The sequence below is a fragment of the Protopterus annectens genome, chromosome 2.part2 (assembly GCF_019279795.1).
Source record: "Protopterus annectens isolate FY-2018-M chromosome 2.part2, PAN1.0, whole genome shotgun sequence".
Lineage (NCBI taxonomy): Eukaryota > Metazoa > Chordata > Ceratodontiformes > Protopteridae > Protopterus > Protopterus annectens.
The window spans coordinates 127,759,930-127,782,513 of record NC_056730.1 but is presented as its reverse complement, the minus strand read 5'-3'; positions in this window follow the sequence as shown (position 1 = coordinate 127,782,513).

Sequence of the window (22,584 nt, the reverse complement as noted above, 5' to 3'; positions counted from 1 at the left end):
ATCCAGGGTTCACTCACCTGTTTTGAAGAGACCCAGGTCCCCCTCTGTAATTTTCACTCACTCTTCCAGGAGTTTTTATTTTATTTATTTTTATTTATTTAACATTTGTTGGCAGGGAAAGTCCAACTAGGAACAAAGCCTATTTTCAGCAGAGGCATGGGGAGAAATGCTCCAGATGCATGTCTTTTGGAGTTTAATGAAAGAAGCTGTGGAAAGAGTGGTGAGAAGGATTCTGTCGGCACAGAGTCTGACAGGTACCTTTCTGGCTCCTACCCCTTCGGGTCAGGAGATCTGCTCTTCCATCACACCCCCTTTACCAGTTCCTCTTCTGACTCCTTCCACTGTCTCAGAGTCCTGCTCTGTCTGATTTGGATTCAAGGATACCTTTATCCTGAGATCTGAAGTTCACTCTGAGCTCTTCAGTTCATTTGGATCCAGAGAGCTGTCTGAGCCAAGGCTTTCCTGTTGGATCTGAGATGTTGGAGTCAACTGTGAAGTTGTCTGAACCATCTCTGTGCCTTGGTGTCTAGTCATGGGTTAGCTTGGCTCCGGCTTCTGCCTCTGGGGGATTGTCTTCAGAGCAGGGAGGGACACTGGTCCAAAATCTTGTCTTTTCAGATCCAAGGTCCTCTGCCTCTCTGGGAAGGTCTGCCTTCAAGGCTGTGGAGAGAGCATTGTCTACCTTAGCACCACAGAGGGTTCCTACCCCCTCGGATCTTCAGTCCGCAGCCTTGACTTTTCTGCGCTGAGTCTCATCCCTCATTTCCACCGGGGCAGCCAGTACAGAAACCCCAGGCCTCCCAACAGGGTATCCTGACTTTTTCTGATATACCCCTGACCATCCCATTGAGTAGGTCCCTAAGAAGAAGACATGTAAGAGGAAGAACTTGGACTCTCCAGAGGACTCTATCACAGATGATATGAACTTTGATAAAGGTGAAGGGTCCCCATAGTCACCTCCTGAAGATGTGTCATTTGGAGACATCCTTGAAATCTTAAAGCAGAGAGGTGGGTGGACTCCCAGCAACCATTCATCTGAGAAGTCTATATTCCTGGAGGCTTTCGGTACTGGCCCATTTACCTTCTGGTGACTCAGCCAGCTGACAAGCTCATTGAGTTGATCTCTCAGTGGGTGTAGAAGGATCCTGACATTACTGAATCTATACCTTGGAGACCAGAAAAAATTATAGCACCACCTGTGGGCAAACAGTTTTGGGGAAAAGGGGTGCTTATTGATGCCATGGACATGGAGGTGACCAACATAAAGTAACTTGCCGAGGAGAGTACCACTGTTCATCCCCCTCAACAGGGAGTTGCAGGAAATGGACAGGTTTGTGAAGCTTGTCTATGCTTCAGCTCTCAAATACCCTCTCAGGATCTGTTTCTGAAGACGTATAATCACCAGTGACTTCTCAGATGGCTACCCTGCAGTCTATTTCCAATTCTTCTATGAGACTCATTTTGCGTGTAGCCAAAGGAACCTCAAGGGCAACAGGTTCAGGCATTTCTATGAGAAGGCATGAGTGGATTTGCAGAGCCCTTCAAGTCTTCATTCATCAATGCTCCTTTTGACGGCACATCTTTGTTTGGTCCCAATGTGAAGAAAACATTATCCAGGTGAGAGAAGGACAGAAAGACCCTGTCTGCTAAGGGACATATGTTTTTTGACCCCTCAAAGATCCTTTTCTAGGAATCAATGAGGCAGTTGAAAGATGTGGTTCCAGAAATCCCAATAACCTTTCCAAAGCACACATGGAGCAATTTCCCCCAGGAGTAGAGGGGGGGAACGCAATGGTAGATGCCGGCCCTTTGGCAGAGGTGGCCTGCAAAACCAGGGGTCCAGAGATTCTTTCTCTGACAGACCCTTCCAGCATTCCTGAAAGGAGGCCCAATTGCCCTCCTCTGGAGGCAATCAGGGGTTGACTATCACTGCATCAGAGAGCATGGCTAGAAATAACAACAGATACCTGGGTGCTGAGGATAATTTTCAGAGGCTGTATAATACCCTATTCCCTTCCTCCTCCAATTTCAAGAAAAATCCCTGATATTCCACCCAATCAGAGGGAACAAGCAGCAATATAGGTACAAAAGCTGCTAAAAAAAAGAGTCATCCAAGAGGTCCCACCAGACCAGTTAGAATCTGGAACTTACTCAAGATTCTTTTTAGTGCCCAAGAAAACAGGTGACAGGAGACCAATTTTATATCTCAGCATCCTAAGCAAGTCAGTTCGATGTACCAAGTTCCAGATGGTGATGGCTCAGTCTATTCTCCCTTTTCTGGGCAAAGATGACTGGATGTGATCCATAGACCTTCAGGATGCATACTATCAAATAAAGATGAACAGAAGGTTTTTATGCTTCTGGCTGGGAACCAGTCATTACCAGTTCAGAGTTCTGCCCTTTGGTCTCAACACAGCCCCCAGGGTGTTTAAAAAATGTATGGCAGTAGTAACAGCTCACTTGAGACTGCGAGGATTCTGACTGTTTGCATATCTAGATGTCTGGCTTATTACTACCCCAACCAATTTAATAAGGACAAGAGATCAGGTTCCCCAGACATGTTCTCATCTGGGGATAACCATAAACTACTGAAATTCTCATCCGGAACCAACTCAAAATTTGGAATTTATAGGAGCACTGTTCAACACAAAATCAATGATAGCCTCACTGCCTCTGTCAAGGGTTCAGACCATAAGATCACATTCTGCAGTACCAAGATTTCAGCCCACGTGGTCCTTCAAGCTCAAGGATGAATGTCAGTGGTGATATCTAGTACCTTTAGCCAGATTTTACACAAGAATTCTGCAGTGGATGCTAGCAACACAATGGCTGATGCTCTACCAACCCATGTCTATTCCAATCCGAATCACCCACACATGCAAGAGGGATCTCAAGTGGTGGATTCAATCTGAGCAGGTTCTACAAGGCCATCCATTCATTCACCCTCAGCCCAAGTCCATACTGACCATGGACACTTCACAGTTGGGGTGGGGGGGCATTTTCTGGGAAAAACAGTCCAAGGCACTTGGTCCCCTGAAGAGGCTAACTTGCATATCAATGTCCTAGAAATGAGAGCACTTCTTTTAGTGTTGCAAGCCCTTCAGAATGCTCTCCCTTTGGGGAGGATTGTAATTCAAATGGACAATATGTCAGTAGTTTGGTACATCAACAAACGTGGAGGAACCAGATCATAATCACAGTGAGGCAATGGGTGATGTCATCCAACTGCTTTCTTATAGGAATGCACATTCCAGGAAAGTCCAGCGTGATAGCAGACAAGCTGAGCAGGTGCATTCTTCTACCTCATGAGTGGTCCCTCAAAAGAACATAATGGAAATGATTTTCCGTAGTGAAGCCAGCCTTGCTGTGATCTTTTTGTGCTTCTCCCCTAAACAACAAATGCAGTAGCTATTTTGCCCTAATCCCCCCATGGGGGAATCACTGAGGGCTGCTCATCTTCATGATTGGCCACCCAATCTACTTTATGCTTAGCCACCAATTCCGCTAATTCCAAAATTCCTACAGAAAGCTGCCATGTTGAAGAGCAAAGTCATCCTCTTTGCAACTTACTGGCCTTGATAGATTTGGTTCCCCTTCATTTGGCCTCACTTACTTTACCAACCTTCAATTCTGGATCTAACTCCAAACCTCCTGTCTCACCAGACAGGCATGATTCAGCCAGACATATCAAACCTCAGGCTAACGGCCTGGCTTCTCCAATTTTAGTAATTGCCAGAAAACCTATTCTCTCTTTACCTGTCCGACATATACTTTTATCTTCCCATAAACTCTCTACATGAAAACTCTACTCCAGTAAATGGAAGAGGTTTGTTTATTGGATTCAACAAAATAATGTTGATCCTTTTTCAGCTCCCATACATAACATCCTTGAATTTTTTGCCCTACTTTTTTAAAGGGACTAGTTCTTCTACAGTTAAGGTTCAGTTAGCAGCAATATCAACTGTTCACATTGAATTTGTGGTTTCCTTTGTTGCTTCTCATAAGCTCATGCAAAGTCTTTCTGTGAGACACTCTTCTTTTAAGATCTTCTTTTAAAGACCCTACTACCCCATGGGACCTGAATCTGGTACTGTAAGCTCTTACTCTTTTCCCCTTCAAACTAGCAGCTAAGTGTGACCTTAAATACCTTTCTTGGAAGATAAATTTTCTGGTAGCTACCCCTGCCAGATGGATTTCCAAGATTCAAGCCTTGTCCTCAAAACCTTCATACTTGATTTTTCATAAGGATAGAGTTAAATTACGAACTAATGCATTTTTTCTTCTTAAGATGGTGTCAGAATCTAATATCAATCAGTCCATTAATTTGCCCAAATTCTTTCCTAAACTTGCTAACAAGGGCAAATATTTTACATTTATTGGATGTTCACAATAACTACATTTTTACCTGCACAGAACAAAAGACATCAGAAAGACGGGTCTACATTAGATCACCGAACACTTAAAAAAGCAAATGGTGATTAATCGAACCTATGTAAGCGAAAGTTTACAATGTTGAACTGTCAGAACACCGATTTTTTTCCAAGGGAAAAAAAAATCACTGTTCCAACAGAAAGGAAAAAGAAAAAAGAAAACACTTTAAGCATTACATTAAGTGGGGGGCTGCACCCCCACACACCGCCTACATAAATATACAAACTCTGAGACCGCACTACAGTGCCGAAACGGCAAAGTAACGAAGCGGCCAAGCGGATTCTTTCCCAGGGAAAGAATTTGCTTAAAAGCCGCTTTGATATTTTGCCTTTTCAGTCTTTTAAGTTCGACCAAGACTCATTTGAAAGAATGCGTCTTCCGTCTTCTAATAGGAACCCCAGAAAAACTGAGCAATTTGTTTGTCTCTTTGCAAAAGTAAAATTGGGAAAGCCGGTTGCCAAATTAACTTTAGCTAGGTGGCTAACTGATTGCATTTAATTTATCTATAACAAATTAGGCATTACCTTACCAAAACTGTTATGGGCCCATTCCACTAGATCCATGGCAACTTCTTCAGTATTTCAATCTAGAATGTCCATGGATGATATATTTTCAGCAGCAATGTGGCCTCATACCTTTGTTACTCATTACAAATTGGTTTTGGTTTCCAGAGGTAAAACATCATTTGGTTCAGCTGTGCTCAGGAATATCCTTCCTTGAGTCCACCCAGGATCTTAGGTAGCTGGAGACTCTGTCCTATCAGGTGAGGATAGAATGAAAATTGACAACATCAGATAAAAAAGTTATCTACTCACCACAATGGTCCACCTGTGTTGTCCATTTTCATTCTTCCTCAACTCCCCACCCATCAAACCTTATTCTTTGAAAACTCCTGGATGAATGAGTGGTTAGGAGACATCACTGTCCTTTATATTGAGCTCCAGATATAGTCTTCTTCCTATTTGACTGCAAAACAGCAAACAAGATCTGAGGTAATTGGGAGTGGTGTATTATGGGTAAAGGAGAAGCCCAAGAGTTTTTGGGTGCTATGCCCTTTAGTAACAGCCAAGTCAGATCCGAGGGGTCAGATCCAAACCAATCAGGTGAGGAAGAATGAAAATGGACAACACAGGTGGAACGTTATGGTGAGTACATAACTTCTTTTTCTCTGTTTTAACTGTTAATGCTTGATTTTCAGCAGTCTCTAATGAAGTCATCCAGATTCCTGGTTTTTGAAATCCCACTGAATTCTGCCAGTCACACTGAGCTTTTCTGCATTTACTAGCTTTCTTGCCTTTAACCTTTTAGCTTTGTAGCTATCTGCAATGATTCACCTCCTCCAACAATTTTCAGTAGCTTTCAGGGCTATCCATAAACTTAGTTACCTCTGCCCCTTTTAAATCACACCATGTGCTAATATGTCACAATCTGGCTTACCTTTTAATCACTACAAAAGACATATGGCATCCTCAGTGCTTTCTGGAGTGAATCATTGGTCATTTAAACTAACACTATACTTCTGAGGTAGGCCACAATTGTGATGAAACATCCTTTTAAATCATTTGAGGTATTACTGCCTGGAATAGTCTTGATAAATTCTAACCACCATTCCTTTAAATTTAATGCCTTTTATCTTATAAATTTTCTTTAGAATTGACACTTTAACACTAGAGAAGTGTATCTTGCATAGAAACTACCTGCCCATTTGCTGCTTGTATTCACCATCTCCAACGTAAGAATCCTGTCTAGAGTCCAATTGAAGCTTTTAGGGAGTTGATGGCACTGATTAAAACAGTCCTGAATAAAAGAGCCCATGACCTTACCTCTGAAAGATTGCTGTATTCCTGCTTTATTTATTCATTTATTTATTTTACATTTGTTTAGCAAGATAGTCCGACTGGATACATGTTCATTTTCAGTGGAGGCCTGGGGAGAAAAGCTCCAAAAAGACATTCAACAAACTGCTACATTTTTACAGTTTAAAACACAAAATAAAACACAAATAAAAGGATTTTTACACAGATGTAAAGAAACACAAAAACAGATACACAAACAAATTATTACATTTTTACTCAGATGGAAAATTCTAGACAGTGTTTTAAGAATGATAGGGTATTGAATGCCTATTAGGCTAACCTGGTAGTAGATCCAATCATAGGATTTATAATTTAAGAAACAATAAATTGTAGGCAGAAGTCCTCCATGTGCACACGAGTGATGGTTAGAGTTAGTCTGGATTAGGACAAGGACATAGCCATTGTTTTTTTAAAGTACTGAATCAGACTTTTCTTGATTTGAGGTAGAGAGAGTTCAGATGTAAGATTAGCAGGAAAAGAATTCCAAGTTTTGCCAACAGAGTTAGCAAATAGTGATTTATCGGCTGTGTTGTTGGATTTGAGAGTTTGAACTGGTAGTCTTTCAGATGAACGAAGTGCGCTAAGGTTACTGTAGGGGGTGATGAGGTTTTTAAGTACGGGTGTATTATCTGGTTGGTACAGGATCTTGTGTGCAACTATTAGTTGGTTAACCTGAAGTAGGTTAGGCAGTTCAAGCCATCCTAGTAGATTTAGGTTATGACAGTGATGAGTTCTATAGGCTGCATCGGTAACAAATCAAGCAATGTGACTGTAGCTGCTAGAAAGTTTATTAAGGTCAGTTTTGCTGAGGTTTGTAAATAGAGGGGAAGCACAGAGGAGGGTGGAGAGTAGATGTGTATGAGCAATTACAGTTCTGGCTAATGGCGTTAGGAAGGGCTTGATCCTATATAGTGAGCCAACTTTTTTATTAACTGTTTTAATAGTTTTATTGATATGCAGATCAAACTTAAGGTTGGTTGAGGAATCTGGGGAAATAATACTGCCGTTGTTGGATTTTAATGTAAAGGTTATAGGGACAGACTTGTGACTGAGGGAGAAAAGCAGCAGTTTGGCTTTATTAGGATGTAACATGAGACGAGGGTTAAGGAGCCAATTTTCAACTGTGTTAAAAGTATTTTGGGATAGAATCCTCAACTCTGTAGGTGAAGTGCCAGAGCATACTAAAGTGGAGTCATCTGCATATAGAATGCATGTTGCATTTGGGATGACCTTATACAAATCATTGAAGAAAGTGGAAAATAATAGTGGACCTAGTATGGAGCCTTGGGGTACTCCGAGGGTAATGGGTAAAAGGGTGGATAGTTTGCTCTGCCATAGGACAGCCTGTTGTGTACTACTGAGATACGACTGAAACCAGTGGATGGTCTGGTCCTCTAGGGAGATGGATTTCAAAGTGTTTATGAGTATTTGGTGGTTTACCATATCAAAGGCTTTTGAAGACTGAGAAGGATGGCAGAGGAAAGTTTATTATTGTTTCTGTGTTGGTTAATTATGTTACAGAAGGAGAGGAGGGCTGAGGTTGTACTATGGAATGGTCTAAAGCCATGTTGGGTGTTGGCTAGAAGATTATTATGGATAATATAGTTCAGGAGTTGATTGTGGATGCATTTTTCCATAATTTTAGCCAAGGGTGACAGAATAGCTATGGGTCTATAGTTTGAAAGTTCAGTAGAACTGCCCCCTTTATGGAGTGGGATGACATGGGATATCTTCCAGATGGAGGGAATGGATGCTTCATTTATAGTTCTATTGATCAGGATAGTAATGGGGTATGCTATGGCATCTGCAGCTTTTTGTAGATAATCTGCAGGGAGGAGATCAGCTGACAGGGTGGTAGGCTTTAGTTTTTTAAGTAATTTTCAGTTAAAGGGGAGTTGGGAGCAGGGTGTAGTGGCCAGAGAATATGGGCAACCAAGGGATAATTGGTTAGATAGGTTCTGGATGGTTGCTGTAAAGAAGCTGTTAAAGGCATTGGCAATTTATGCTGGTTTTTTTTGGTTAGAATCTAAGGGGGTAGGAGTGGAGGACTGTCCTGGACTAAGGAGTTTGTTTATACCTACCCAAAACTTTTGTGGGTTGTTTTGGTGTTTTTCTTGTAGATGACAGCAATAGTTTTTCTTGTCTCGTGGTGGATTTTTTTTTGTTTAATTTCTTAGCTGTCTGTATCTAAGTTGATCTATGGGTTTTTTTGTGGTCCTCGAAGTGGCCCAAGCCATATTTCTAAGTAGCATTTTATGTCTGGTTTCTTTTGAGAGCCAAGGAGCAACTTTTGTTTTGGTTCTAATAGTCCGTGCTGGTGCATGGGTGTCAAGGATGGATAGGAATTTAGTATTAAATTAATTTACTGTGCCTTCAAGTGGTAATTGTTTCAGAACTGACCAACTGCAAGATTTGAGTTCATTTTTTGATTATTATTAATTTATGAATATTGTCTCTTTTACTTCAGTACCTGTACCTTGGGTGTCAGTTATGTTGGACAGCTGCCAAATTCTCATTTTCCTGAGCTGTAATCACATCATCTGTTAGCTGCATATTACAGTTTTATTTTTTGCATCTTGTTGTTTCCATCATGATATCTTTCCACTGCTGAAATAGCCATGCTTGAAGGTCCTCAAGTTTCCCTGATTCCCTCAACTTTTTCAGTATTGTAGGCACAGATTCCTACCTTATTCCTTCCACTGACACCATGGCATCTCTTTTTATTCTTTGATCTTATTTATTTATTTTTTTGGTAGCATAAGCATTCCTTTAGGGCTTTTTTATGTCTCCGTGCAACAGGACAGTTCTGTGAATGCCCAGAAAGGTATTTTATCATGCCAGTTTCCAAGCCATGTCCGAAATCACTTCAAAGTTTGACAGAACATAAGGACTGGAGTTTTCATATGACCTATATAAGACCACTAAAGACCCTAGTGATAAGAAGGGAACACTAATTAGGTTAAGTATATGTTTCATATTTTATTGCACTTAAATTGAGACATAATAAATGAAGATGACACATCAGTATTACATTTTATTTATTTAGCCGTTTATTTGCATACTTAATTAACTTTCTTGACTGAGATATTCTGACTGGGCAAAAACATTTTTAGCAGATGTCTGGGGAGACAATCTCCACAATGAAGTTACATTTAATATATAAGGGCAATCATTTTGACATACAAAATTCAAAAACAAATAAACAGAAATGTACATATGCTTAGTACAATACTAACAAACATTTAATACAAAGAGAAATGTTTAGACGCTAAATTCTTTGAAGGTAATAGGGAGCTGCAGAAAGGAAACCATTAGTGGAGTACTGCATTTGATAGAGGAATCAGAAGGGAAGAATTAGTAGATGGAAATAATGCTGAAGGTATGATTGCAAAGAGAGTAAGTCAAGTAAGTGTATAGATAGTGATGGGATTATTCAGTGCACGAGAGCAATGTAATAGCGAAAAGTATCAGTGTGGTTAATAAAATATATAGATGGATGCCGATCTCCTAAAGTATGTATGAGCAATATGGAAGTTGAAATTAAGTTACTAGCAAGAATGATCTGTGGAGGAGACTAACCATGGCTATTCTTTAAGTAGAATTTGGAATATATTTAGCTATTCTGTTTGCTTTATGTAAGCATTGATGATACCACAATATATAGGGAAGACGATTGACTTTAACAATTGGCTTAGTTACTGGTATCATTCTAAGTAGGTCCAATATTTGCCCGCTTGGAAGGACATGATCAGCAGACAATGCTGCATTGCTAGGGATGATCCTTACCTGTCTCCACTATGCTTTCAGATATTGGCCAAAACATTTTCCATCCATATAATGCCTTTGTAGGCAATGCCAGCCTGATAAAAACCAACACAGTCAATTTTACTCAAGATAAACTAAAGGTGTTACTATTCAGTGCTGCATGTCTCAACAAAAAGCTCCACTTCCTGGAAGCACTTCTCACCCTGGAGAGTTTTGACATCTGTTCAGTTACTGAGATATGGTTTAAAGCCATGGAAGGCACCCCAATGGTACAAGGCAATTTCCTGGCACACGGGCTTCTTGGAGTTATTGATTTTTGTTTCTCATGTTTTTATTCACAAGGCTATTATGCCTTCCACACATTTAGACCACCTACCACACAAGAAGGAACAAGAGATGGAGGTGTAGCAATCTACATAAAAAGTAAGCACACCTCAAGATTCATCAAAAATATGACACTTTTGGAGCTACTCTATATCCAACTAACCTTAAGTAAAGTCCCATACCAAATCCTTGCTAACTATAGGTCCCAGTCTATGACCAGGATAACAACACAACATGCTTGAATGTACTGGAATCACTCAGATCAACACCATATTTATGGGTGATTTCTATTATCTGACCATAAACTGGGGTACATAAACAACCAATAACATGTAGGCTTAAAGATTCCTGGATTTTGTCAATGCAAAGACCCTGGTGTAGCTAGTCTGCACACTTACTACAGGTACAGATATTCTGGATCTGGTACTTACAGACATGAGGGAATGTTTCAGCCCCCCCTGTGTAATGCCATCACTGGTCAGATCAGATCATAAAGCGCTAACCCTTGAAATAAGTGTAAAGTTGAATTCCCAGTAAACCCCAGAACTTTTAAGAACTTTTTGAAGGCTGTCTCCTATTAAGTGAATGCATATCTAAATTCCAAGCCCCACTCAGAGAACATGGTGGTCTATGTTGAAGTGTTTACGGAAACTTTGTTGGTCTTGGCGTTTACGGAAACCCTGTTGGTCTTGGACGTATGATGTTCGAAGTTTTGAAACTTCTTTGATCCAACAGGGACTTCCCAAATTATATATATATATATATATATATATATATATATATATATATATATATATATATATATATCAGATAGACCCATATATATATACTAACTCCAATAAAAAGTAATATTCCAGGAAATAGCTATCTCAGACTTAGTGTATGCCCATCTATTTTTTCAGCCATTCAGTCTCCATATTTTGTGACTCACTCTAGTGGGTCCCGACATTTCAAATCATTACCATTTTTTCCAGATGGATGGAACATAGTTTTTACTAACCAACCAGTTGAAGTTGATCAGAATGAAGACAGGGAAATCTAGTGCATCTACAGGAATTTTTAGAAATTCGTTTGGACATTTGTCAGCAGCTATGGTTGTTAGTTTTAGTTTATATAGAAGCCTACTTATGGTTGATGTTGATACAAGGTGAAAGGAAAAGGACTGTTTGAGGTTTGCAAAATCAGTTGGAAATGAGAGGGGATAAGCAAGGTTATCCTCAATCAGGGAGCGTATTGTTCAGATAAAATGGTTATTGAAAGAGCAGCTATGGAATAACTTTTGGTAGTAGTAGTAGTAGTAGTAATAGTAGTAGTAATAGTAGTAGAAGAAGTAGTAGTAGTAGTAGTAGTAGTAGTAGTAGTAGTATTAGTAGTAGTAGGACAGGGTATGTTAGTTTGGCCTGGGCTTATTTGTTTATTTAGAGATGACTAAAATAATCTGGGATTATTTCAATACTTATTTTAGAGATTGTGGTAGTAAATTTTTTTGTCTGTTTTAACATGAGATGCCTAAAGTTTTGGAAGATTGATCGTGTTTTATTTATAAACCATTCTTACCATGCTATGACCCTTTACAGCATAACTTGCTTGATCTTTTTTGTTAGCCAGGCTGCTGTTTTAGATCTTATCCAGTTTAGTTCTAATTGGAGATAAACCATTTAGAATTTCTGAGGAAAATGTAGTTAACATGGGTGACTGCTTCATCTGGGGGCATTGCTTTTAATATGATCCAGCTGATTGTAGAGGGTTAGGGTTGAGATGAATATTGTATTATCAAATCAGTCTAGGATATGTATTTTATTGTGAACAATATGTTGGGGTGAGCTAAACTGTTCTCTTATTACATAGGTTGAAAGATGGCCACTTACTGTATCTGGAAGATATCCCAAAGATTTACCTTGTCTGGTTTGTTAGAATTCAGTCAAGTATGGATTTCCTGGTAGTGTTTTTGTTGTGTCTGGTGAGGGAATCAATCAGTTGGTTAAAACCAAATAAGTCTGAGTCCTTGGTGTTGTTGCAGTTTAGAGATTGACAGTCAATACTTAGGTAACCTAGTAAGAAGGTTTTTGTTTGTTGGAATATAGATTGCTGAGATAGGTGAAAAGTTATTTAATGATGAATGTGATGATGCCTGCTGAATTCAGCTGCTGCTTGCTGAAACCAAAGTCTGATTAATGCACTGAACTTTACAGACTATTAACCTTTTCAGCACTATATATTAACTTTTGCACAGTTACTAATAAAATAACTTGTCTATGTAACAGACGACACGTATGATAATGTCACAGTTTACAGTTTCTAATGTTCCAGGTTTCAACTTCTCAAAGCATATATGAATGTTATTCTCCAGTTACCTTAGAGCAAATGTGTTCCTTCATGTACTATATCTAATAAAAATCAGATCTAACACTATACACTTTCAATGTTCTTTATATACATTTTTCTTGTGCCATTCGGATCTTGTACATGTAACAGTCTGTTCATGTTAATACATTTGGAATTTGTCTAATGTCATGTAGTCTGTCGATAAGCTACTTTGTGTTGTGTTTCAAGCTGAATTATGTCACAACCTTAAACGTTTAGGGAGTCTTTTCTGTTGGCAAATTGTTTCTTTGATCCTCCATGCACCTGGTTTCTTATCTGTAATTTTCCTTGAAACCTGTACCAGGCACAAAATGAATTACATACAGTTGGATGTCTTTCAGATATGTATTCCTGCTTCTCAGCTAAGAGCAGTTTAACCCTTTAATGTATATATACTAACAAACAAAAACATACATGCATCTAAGTGACTATATTTTCCTACATGTATTCTAACAAACAGAAGTGTACATACACTATTATATTTTACTACATATATATTCTAATAAAAGTGTATAGGCACTGTTCTAAATGTCTCTCTCTCTCTCTCTCTATATATATATATATATATATATATATATATATAACAATATGTGTGAGATCTATTTGTTCAATTTTCAGATGAAAGAGAGAGAGAGATAAGAATTTTGCCATTAATGGATTTTGGACTATTTAGGTTGGTTGGGGCAATTTCTATGTTACTTTTGTAGACAATTGCTATAGTGCGTGCTCACATCTGTTTTTTTTTTGTCTTTTCTCAGTATATTAAACCCTGGGTGAGTTAATTCATTGTCAGTTATTTATGTTTTAGCCAGGTTTCAGTGTCATCTACAAAATCCAGAATGAATCTCTGGACATGCATGGATCCACCTATCCATTTATTCACAACCACCGTGTTCCTATTTTTGCAAATGGGTTTGGGCCATCACAGCAACAGTGCCAATAATCTATAGCCAGTGTTAAAACTGCTGGGTGGCCTACCATGCTGCAATCATGGATGCATGCATATCACGAATTTTGTTGTAGATAACTTATATGACTCATGTTTAAAATGAGTTAGACTTGTGAGTAGAGTTTGAGATAGTCATGGAGGCAATTTATGTATGGGACTCATAGGTTCATAGGTATGTACTAGGCTAATGACTGTTAGGGCCTTTTTCAGCCTAGCCATGCATCTCAAATCTCTGACAAGTTCTGATATCCTGGATAACTGTAATCAAGGGCTTGGGAGATGAAACATTTACAAGCAGGGGGCCTGGGAGATGGGCCATTTACAGACTACTTGTGTCCATTAGAGACACTGGTGTCAAACCAGGGATGAATTTCCTGTTCCTCCCCAAATTGTCCAAGTTTCATTTGAATTAGGGTATGGAGGAACTCTGATTCACATGGATGGGGGGCCTGTTCCAGAGAAGGTGTTGTCTCTGGGATACATACCTGTCTGTCCTGCAGGCCCTATTTATATTACAGGCAAGGTTTAATTCTTTGAAATGTGTAATTCTGGTGCTGTTCATTTTATGGATATGCAGGAGGTACATTAGGGTGGGGTTTGACAATTCCTTGTATGCCAGGCAAAGATCTCCCCTCAACAGACTGTAGGAGACAGAATACAGAGATAGTGCTTTGAGGTGGTTTGTATTGGATATGTTACTTATGTCATGTATTCTTTTAGTGAGAAACCTCTGTAGATGTTGCAGTTTTTGGATGTGCCTTGTTATGTACATAGCAAAGGGGGCATTATACTCAACATTAGGTCTAATGAATGCTGAATGCAGTGGAACAATGACTTCTTTGGATCTTGATGCCATACCTTTGTTTATAAGTTGCACAACATAGAATGATTTCCTCACTACTGTAGGCATGTGATGGTCAAAGTTAGATTACTGTCTACATGTGTCCCCAAGTCCATAACTACTGGGTTGACTCTTAGGGGTGAGTTGTCAATATGATAGTTAGCAGGGGTGGATGACTTCCTGAAGGATACTATTATGTATTTCTTGGCATTTGGTTTTAGGAAATGGCTAGGATACAAGTTACTTGTCTATGTCAGCCCTTCCTGGAGTACTTTACTGTTAGTTATTTTAGGACTGCTATTAATTTGCAATCACCTGCAAATCTGGTCAGCCAGAGTACATTGACATTGGCCGTAATTTGCGATGTCAGAAGTAATTTCAGTTTAGCATTGCCTAAAACAAGTGCTATGAGAGCAGAACAAGGTTTTAGCTAACATTCAAAAACCTAGAGGGTAAGGTACAGACCATTCTTGGCAAAATAGCATAGGCTGTTGACTATCTCCTTCCATGTGGACACATTTTGCACACCCTTAGAATGACACCAGAAATGAAGCCAGTTATTAAAGTCAGTCATCTTCTGTTCATATTATGGAATCATCCTTGGAGAAGGTAGAATGCTGCTCACTGCTGGGCTCATACTAGCCTAGGACACATATTCTGAGAGCTCCATGAGGTCTCTCTTAATATAGTCTAGGGATGTATGTCTCAGGTCATTTACACCCACATGGACTATGACTATCACCAAAAGGCCTCTGGCTAACAAAGTTCACAGATGACTGCAAACAAGGAGACATAGTCGAGTCCCCAAATTATGTGGACATCCTACAGAAGGGCCTCACTGAGACAGATGCCTGGTGTCAGAGGCATGACCTCAAGCTCAATGCCAAAAAGTGCATTGTCACCCCCTTTGGTAAAAACTCTGTATCCATGAATTACCACATAAACGGCAGTCTACTTAATGCCGAATGTGTAATAAGAGACATTGGGACCCAGGTGGACAGTAGTCTCTCCTTTGATAATCACATTGCCACAGTAGTCAGGAAATCCTTTATGTGGCACACCTCATCACAAAAGGGTTCTCATCCAGGAAAAAATAAGTCATTGTTCCCCTCTACTCGGCACTCATTAGACCCATTATAGAGTACAATGCTCCTTTTGGAATGTACATCACAAGATATCTGCAGCAGCTGGAAAGGCCACAGAAGTACCTCACAAAGAGGATTACTGGCCTCAAACTGATGACCTACACTGACTGTCTCAAAAAACTCCAGCTTTAATTTGTAGCATATCACCTACTTCGAGGAGATCTCTGCCTAACATATAACGCTATGTTAAACCCAGAGCTGTTGGACATGCTACACCTAAAGAAATCCCAATCCCACCGAGCTACATGCTCTAGGGACCTAAACCTTGTCACCACAATAAACAGGATATGCTGGAGGGATAGATTTCTGTCCCAGAGACTTCCTATACTCTGAAACAAGCTACCCATCTATGTCAAGAAAAGTTCCTCATTAGCACCCTTCAAGAAAAATCTTGATGAGTGGATGGGAAATAGGAAATACACCCAGGGGATCACTTCTGTGGCTCTGGTCGACAGGGGCACAGTAAATTAACTTTCTTGGGTGGTGTAAGCCAGGAAACCTTGTTGGCTAGGCTTACTTAGGCCCTTGGGCCGATAGCCTAGTACCTACCTATGAACCTATGAACTTATGGTACTTGTGGTCCAGTGATCTGAGTGCATGCATAATGTGGTGGATCCTGGCCCCTGGTAAGCAACTGACAGTGTTTCTCCCTTTTCTGAGCCTGGAGAGAGAAAAATCACTCTTTCTCACAATGGAGTCTCCAATGACCAGTATGTTGGATTGTGTGGTGGCTTGCCTCATGGGCTTAGAAGTAGAGGCTGTATGAGATGTGGCTGTATGTGATGATGTGGGCATTGTTTTAAAATAGTTAATTCAGAGCTACTGAGGGTATTTGTTATTTGTACTTTGCCTAGGAGGTCATTGTGGTTAAAGAAAGTTACATTTAAGTCCCTCATCATAAGTGGGTCTATGTGTTCACTTTGTACTGTGTGTGATGGGTATAGCATGTGTACTGCTGACAACCTGGTTGACATTAGGAGTGCTTTTATGTAAGGGCTTTGCCTCCAGTAACATCGTGGAAATACAGCTCTCACATATCTTATCGGAAAGTTCACATCCATGGCAACAGTCCCTTTTATTGATTAGATGATTGCAGTGAGAATATAAGGTATTGTTAGAAGTATTTGCACCTCTAAAGGCAGTGCGTGTCACTGCAAAGTAGTTGCCCTGTGTCCAGCTACGTACTGGTGAAATTTCAGTGGTGTTTTTAAAGAAAAAGATCAACTCAAGGTGCTGGTGTCTATACAGGGCACTGCCAAATACTTGAAGTGGAACTAACTAAAGTAGACCTTGATGACTTATGAATGAAGTATTCATGGAGATATTCTGAAGTAAGGTTAGACAGAAGCTAATTGAGCAGTACCTACTGAAAAGCAAAAATAATTAGCTTTGTCAAGAATGATGAATAGTGGAGATTCACCTAATTGGCTACTGCCTTGTTACTACTAGTGCTGGTCTCACCACAGCTTCTTGCTGCTATAATACAGTGCCCCTTTGCTTATTCACATACCAGACACAAAACAGTAGCACCAATTTCAAAATGAGAACAGGCCACAGGCTCTTTGCAATAGCAGAGATTCACCTAATTGGCTACTGCCTTATTACTACTAGTGCTGGTCTCACCACAGCTTCTTGCTACTAGAATACGATGCCCCTTTGCTTATTCACATACCAGACACAAAACAGTAGCACCAATCTCAAAATGAGAAGAGGCCACAGGTTCTTTGTTGATCAACAGTCTCGTCCAAGATTATGCAAGATATGTAGGCTTGTTATAGCCTTTTTTGTGGTAGATACATTTAATAACAACCTGACCAATCAGGAATGTCCCATAAAGACACTCACTGCCCAATCAAAGTCAGCCAAGAATCAATGCCATCTGATCCTTCTCTCAGCAAGAGCAAAACAGAAGCACCAATTCTAAGCTGGAACCTACAGAACAGTTGTCGGGTTTTCTGGTGATTTACAGTTTCCAGGAAATAATGCCCCTATGCTTCATCTCCCACCAGAAGCAAAATAGAAGCACTGTTCCCAGTGTGATCACTGAGATGCAGAATGTCAGTTCTCCAATAATTGGTGATCTTGGATCAGTTGCTGCAGATTTTAATAGTAAAATGGAAAATAAATGTGTTAATATCCTAAGAATTGCAGTGTGCACTAAGCCGATAAATATGAGAGAAGGGGTAACGCAAGTTTTAACAGTCTAAGGAAAGATCTGCTAATTTTAAAAGAGCAAAATAGATTGGATGGGGGTGAGCAGTTAGTGTTCTGGCTGTATGGAGTATTGTGGGTGGCTCAAGAAATGTAAATAGCTAAAGGGGAGTTACTTCATAAAATGAGAATTTTGTGCTTACTGACAACAACCAATGAAAGAGGGGAGGGAAGGGAATATGAAACCAAATTATCATAAGTGATGGACAACTATAAAGACAGTTTAAAAACACAACAGCACCAAGGTGAGGGTATGAGCAAAAATGTAATTTCTGTGTGACTCACAAGAGTCAGAGTTCTGGTCTATTTCCTATTTTAAATATGCAGTAGAGAACAGAATACAATTAAACCAATGTAATGCAAATACACAATATGCAAAATAGAAGAAGGCAATGAAGCAACAGTACAAATTATTAGAAAGCAATATAAGAAAAACAAACCAACAATTTCCTCACAGTGGTCTATGACAGAGTCTGAGTGAGCTTTTCCAGTAAAGCATTGAAATGTTTTATTTTATGCCTTAAATTTGAGGTTTAGTTCCTAGCTACTCCCTCATTCACAGGCAATTAACTTTCATTGACTTGCTCTAACTTCTGTGTGACTCACAAGGCACTCAGCTCTAGTGTCTTTCTTACTTTAAATATGTAATTTAAAGCAGAACACGGTTAAAACACAGGATAATAAAAATACACCACAATATACAAAACAGAAGAAGGCAATGAAGCAAAACAAATGTCAACAAAGCAATATACGAAAAAAACATATTTCCTCTTGCAGCAGTCTATGGCAGAGCCTGAGGGAGGTTTTCCAGTAATGCATTGAAAGTTTTATTTTACCCCTTAAATACAAGATTTAGTTCCTTGTTCCTCCTTCATTTCATAGGTAATTAACCTTAAGTGACCTGTTTTATTTTCTGTGTGACTCATAAGAGACACAGCTCTGTTCTCTTTCCTAACTTAAATATGCAATAGAAAACAGAGTGCAGTACAGTATAATGAAAATACATCATGATATACAGCATAGAAGGCAATGAAACAATACAGATTACAAGAATGCAGTATCAGAAAAACAAACTAACATTTCCCTCACAGCAGTCCATGGCAGAGTCTGAGTGAGCTTTTCCAATAATGTTTTGAAATGTTTTATTTTACCCATTAAATACAAGATTTTGATCCTAGCTCCTCCCTCAGTTGACAGGTTGAACTGTTCTACTTTCTGTGTGTCTCAAAAGAGATACAGCACTGGAAAGCACACCAATCTATTTAATGAGTAATACTTAAAATTCATTGTTTAAATGTGTAAGCTGATATGCTGTATATCAATGAAAACAAAAAATTAAAAAATGCACCATAATATATAAAATAGAAGAAGCCAATGAAGCAATACAAATTGAAAGAAGCCAATATAAGAAAAACAAACTAACCTTTCCCTCACAGCAGTCTGTGCACAGTCTGAGCTTATTCAGAAAACCATCTGTCAAGGGCACTTGTTACTTGGGGATAAGCATAACTCTCAACTGTCCAGATTTCTGCAGAATGTCCAGATTTGTTCTCATATTTGTGATCTATTCATCATAAAATTTGTGTTTTTCTGGCAAATCACTAAAGACTGAAGTCATTAAATAATGGCATATATTTAAGTTTCAGAATTCACATCATTCGCAAAATGCATGCTAACACAAATCCTGTTATTCTAGCAACTTTCTAAGTTTATAGTGACAATATTTAAAATCTGTCCCTACTTTTAGGACTTTGTTCCCCCATTATATTGACTTTGTTCAGATGTTTTGCACTAAGAGGTTGAGACGTATGGGGACGGGATTTGGGTGCATAACACAGCTAAACTTCAAGATCAGGGGTGGGGTGGATATTTGCATCATGCCATTTACATTTGTGTTTGAGTTTGTCTTATTGCCAAATAGTGAATGAGAGTCTTAGCCTGTATGTACCTGTATTGGAAGTGGTCTGTATTTGTAGACTGGAAGAGATCAGGGAAGTTAATGAATTAGAATGCAAGGGTATTGTCAAGTAGTGAATGTGTGTCAGTGATGGAGATGATAAATGTGAGGGCAGTATAGTTATTTGTTCAGGTGTGCAAGCATGGTAAGCAAGAGAATTAACAGTCAGTGTCTTACTGTCATTGTTGATTGAAGTAAACGGAAGGGTGAGAAAAAAAAACATTTGGGAAATGTCTGATGGGGCAGAATGGAAGTAAGGTCAACACCAATGTGTGTGATCTGACAATCTCCTGGAGAGAGACAGAGAGAGAGAGAGAGACAGAGAGGTGAATGTTGAGGAAGTGAGAAAGGTAGAGTGTTAGGAAGAAACTGAAGAAGTGTATGCATGAGAGGAGAAGGGGGTGTAAGAGCAATGTGGGTGGAGGAAGATGGTGGAAAAAATGGTACACTACTAATGGAGGGCTAAGGAAATAAAAGTGAGCATTAATGACAAGGAAGACTGCTTGTATAGTGATAGTTTGGAAAAGAAGAATAGTTATAATTGAGGGATGATGGTGAGAGTAGGCAGCCTGGTTAAGTACAGGATATTTTTAGAAGCTGGGAATGTGACATGGGAAAGGAAGTGCAGTTTTGGCATGTGGTAATGAGATGGCTATGGCAGTTTATGTGGAGAATAGTTGGTGGAATGAGTGATGTTAATAAAAGAGTTTTTCTTAGGCTGATGTGATTATTGTGAGGTAAGGTGTTTGGACTGGTTGTTTAAAGGTGAGAAAGGAGTATATACAGTATAATGTTGATGACGACGGGATGAGTGGGAATTGGGAGGGGGATACGGTAATGGAATGAAGCAAAAACATTCAGGGCCCATAGTGGATACAACTCTCAGTATCAAAAAACAATCTGTAGTCTGGTGCGTTGTTGCCTCACAGCAAGACATTGTCCCGTTCAATTCTCAGCTAGAGTGTCATCTGTGTGGAGGCATGCGTGAATGAGCGTGCCTTCATTGAAGGTTCTGCATCAGGGCTGGTAGCTCGGCATGTAAAAATCCACTACCAAACATTAGCGGACCGGAGTTCTGCTGTGGCGACCCCTAACCGGGATAAGCCGAAACGCACAGCAGTCTGGTAAGTCACTATGCAACACTGCTTTGGACCTATTTTCAAAGTGGTGGTAAGAACTTAGATTTTGCTTGATCTATCAGTAGTTTATTAATGTCAGGACATGAAAAAGTTGGGAAATAGAAAGAAATCAATACAGATAAATAAAGAGAACTGTTTTTACATAAAAGTATCAGGAAGGAATAGTTTAGGAAGTGGAAGCAGCCAAGTAGAGCAGTGTGTAGCTTGGTTTTAAAGAGGACAGCAGGACAGAATCTGAAGCAGCAGAGGTTTAATGGAGGCTATACTGACTCTAGTGCTGTAAAAAAGCCTACAGCAGACAACCAAGCTCAGAGACATTAAACATTTACAGGTACAGTTAGGAACAGAGTGGGACTGAGATCATAAAAATAAAAATAAAAAGTAAATTCCCCTTAGACTGAGTTAATATTTAGAATAGTAAGATCTTGTTAGGTTGCTTGCTTCAGTTGTTTTTGCTCTGATAAACTTGTAGTGAACAGCTGCAACTCTGTAGTACCTTGGGGGAATGCAATCCATGGTTATCTAGGTATATAACAACAATACTTGGGTTAACTGTGGAGGAAAAAGGAGAGACATTTGTTAAATAACAAATAAAGGAAGAAAACAGGACCAAATTATTTTAGTGTCAAAAGGAAGTCATTCAACATATGCAGACAGAGCTGCAAAAAGGGGCATAGCATTAATCAGAGATCCTGAAATTAATGTTGTAGCATACTGAGAGGGTAGGGGAGTAATCCGTTAATTTATTCCTTTGATCGTAGTACACTGGTAACTGCAAATAATCCACTCTAATTAATGTCACATCTAATGAGATGAAATCTCTGTACCAGAAAGCCTCTCACAGACATATATTTTGTATTTGTGGTTCATTTACTTCTGTTGCATTTGGTGTAAACTGTTTTAGCCTTCTTTCCATTGCTTTTTCTACAACTTGCATGATTCTGAATTCTCACTGAATTGAAATAGCTGTATGCAACCTATTATTTATATTGTTAAAATAGCTGAAGCATTTTGTGTTGTTATCCTCTCCTTATGAAAGCAGATTGTTCTTATTTTACGTAACAGAATTGTTGTTGTTTCAGAATATGTTATGTCTGTAATTAATGGCTGTAGGTACTGTATGTTCCAACCACTGTAATAACATAAAAAAAAAACAGAGGTAAAATATCTAGAAGGAGATTTCTGCAAATACCCGGCTCTCATTTTTTGAAGATGAATCATTTTTATAAATCACATGATGCTTTATTTGTAGGAGGTAAAGCTAGAATTTATTCTACTGTATTCCTTCACAAGTTGCATAACTTTCATTTCTGCTGCTTCCCCTTTTCAGTCATACTGTGATGAATCGGAACTTTATTCAAGAAGAACTACCGATGAAGAAAGTAAATATTAAAAGAATGCATAGACATGATGTCTGCATGAAACTTATAATTTCCCTATTGAGTTTAACTAGTAACTTATGTTGTAATACTCAATTAAATGGAAGCACTGAACAATTAACTAATCCAGAAACAACGTGTTTGTGTGTGTGTGTGTGTGTGTGTGTGTGTGTGCATGTGTAACAACTTGTGTGTGTGTGTGTGTGTGTGTGTGTGTGTGTGT